Genomic DNA, 2,622 nt, shown 5'->3' with positions numbered 1-2,622 from the left:
AGACTGGTTTCTTGTTTATTCGGTACTGTTTGTTTTGGTGTTTTGTGGAATGTGTAACACTAGTTTCTAGTCTGTGGGAAACACTGTAGACTGGTTTCTTGTTTATTCGGTACTGTTTGTTTTGGTGTTTTGTGGAATGTGTAACACTAGTTTCTAGTCTGTGGGGAACACCGTAGATTGGTTTCTTGTTTATTGGGTTTATTCGAGACTGTTTGTTTTGGTGTTTTGTGGAATGTGTAACACTAGTTTCTAGTCTGTGGGAAACACTGTAGATTGGTTTCTTGTTTATTCGGTACTGTTTGTTTTGGTGTTTTGTGGATGTGTGACACTAGTTTCTAGTCTGTGGGGAACACTGTAGACTGGTTTCTTGTTTATTCGATACTGTTTGTTTTGGTGTTTTGTGGAATGTGTAACACTAGTTTCTAGTCAGTGGGAAACACTGTAGACTGGTTTCTTGTTTATTCGATACTGTTTGTTTTGGTGTTTTGTGGAATGTGTAACACTAGTTTCTAGTCTGTGGGGAACACTGTAGATTGGTTTCTTGTTTATTCGATACTGTTTGTTTTGGTGTTTTGTGGAATGTGTAACACTAGTTTCTAGTCTGTGGGGAACACTGTAGACTGGTTTCTTGTTTATTCGATACTGTTTGTTTTGTGGAATGTGTAACACTAGTTTCTAGTCTGTGGGGAACACCGTAGACTGGTTTCTTGTTTATTCGGTACTGTTTGTTTTGGTGTTTTGTGGAATGTGTAACACTAGTTTCTAGTCCGTGGGGAACACCGTAGATTGGTTTCTTGTTTATTCGGTACTGTTTGTTTGGTGTTTTGTGGAATGTGTAACACTAGTTTCTAGTCTGTGGGGAACACTGTACATTGGTTTCTTGTTTATTGGGTTTATTCGAGACTGTTTGTTTTGGTGTTTTGTGCGTCAGGTCAGTTTCTAGTCTGCATTGCCGTTAATAGATATCATTACATTTGTATGAAGTGGTGGGATTTTGTTTGGTTTTCATTGCCGTTAGTGGATATCATTACATCTGTACGAAGTGGTGGGATTTTGTTTGGTTTTCATTGCTGTTCATGAATAAGATTATTTTTGTTCTAGGGAGTAAAAAATGTGTGGAGACGTGTATTTTGAAACTTAGATTGAAACAATAAACACAAAATGATTAGTGACTAAAATATTTCTCAGAATTCAGACTGTATGAAACAAACTAAAATTACGTAGTTATTAAAACAGTTTCTGTCGTAGTGAGTTATAACCTTCCTAAACTACTGCATAAACTTTTATACCAAATAAATAATCTGATTTCTTTAAGTGAAAACCACACTTTAAGATTAATATTATTTCAGATTTATTTATTTATTCCATTGTCTGTATTCATTTTCGCTGTAGGGGTAAACATTTATTATTGTTGCAATACAAAACAAAAACATGATTAAAATTAAGATATTTTGTGATATCCAAAAATAAACCATTCACTAATAAAAATGTTTGTTTAAAAATTCAAGCTATAGAAATGAAAAGTTATTGTATTCTACAATCCGATTAAACAATGTAAATGAAGACCAGTTTCCCACTGAATAACATGATGATACCTTCAGAAACGGAGTTTCTTACATATAATATTAAACGGTAATATTAATAAAGTCTAACCTTTGCCTCCGAGACTTAGCCACTGTATAACAACATCGACGTTACTCGTGATTCTCCCAGTAATCGTGACGTCTTGGGTTGGGTTTACACGAATATTGCTACCTGTCTCAATGACAACATAAGGAACACGACCAGATACGACTTTGACAACTGTAGTAGCTCTACTTTCTCGATTGTCCTTGGTTATACACAGCGTGAAAATATATCTGTGAAATAGTGTGAAGATGAGGAAAGTAAAGTTAAAATCATTATCTAATAACTTAAAATTAGTACTTTACATGCTCTATTTTATAATTTTATTAAAATTACTTTTTACAAACTGGCGAAACATAAGATTGTTACCTGAAGTCCGCATAACCAATCTGCCATATTCTCACTAAGAAGAAAACAACCTACCGTGTTCCTCATACTTCGTATAAATGTAATGATATCTATTAACGGCAATGAAAACAAAACAAAATCCCACCACTTCGTACAAATGTAATGATATCTATTAACGGCAATGAAAACAAAACAAAATCCCACTACTTCGTACAAATGTAATGATATCCACTAACAGCAATGAAAACCAAACAAAATCCCACCACTACGTACAAATGTAATGATATCTATTAACGGCAATGAAAACAAAACAAAATCCCACTACTTCGTACAAATGTAATGATATCTATTAACGGTAATGAAAACCAAACAAAATCCCACTACTTCGTACAAATGTAATGATATCTATTAACGGTAATGAAAACAAAACAAAATCCCACGGCTTCGTATAAATGTAATGATATCTATTAACGGTAATGAAAACAAAACAAAACCCCGCCACTTCGTACAGATGTAATGATATCCACTAACAGCAATGAAAACCAAACAAAATCCCACTACTTCGTACAAATGTAATGATATCTATTAACGGCAGTGAAAACAAAACAAAATCCCACTACTTCGTACAAATGTAATGATATCTATTAA

Source organism: Limulus polyphemus, unplaced genomic scaffold (genome assembly GCF_000517525.1).
Source record: "Limulus polyphemus unplaced genomic scaffold, Limulus_polyphemus-2.1.2 Scaffold9609, whole genome shotgun sequence".
Lineage (NCBI taxonomy): Eukaryota > Metazoa > Arthropoda > Merostomata > Xiphosura > Limulidae > Limulus > Limulus polyphemus.
Note: the sequence above shows the minus strand (reverse complement) of the source record.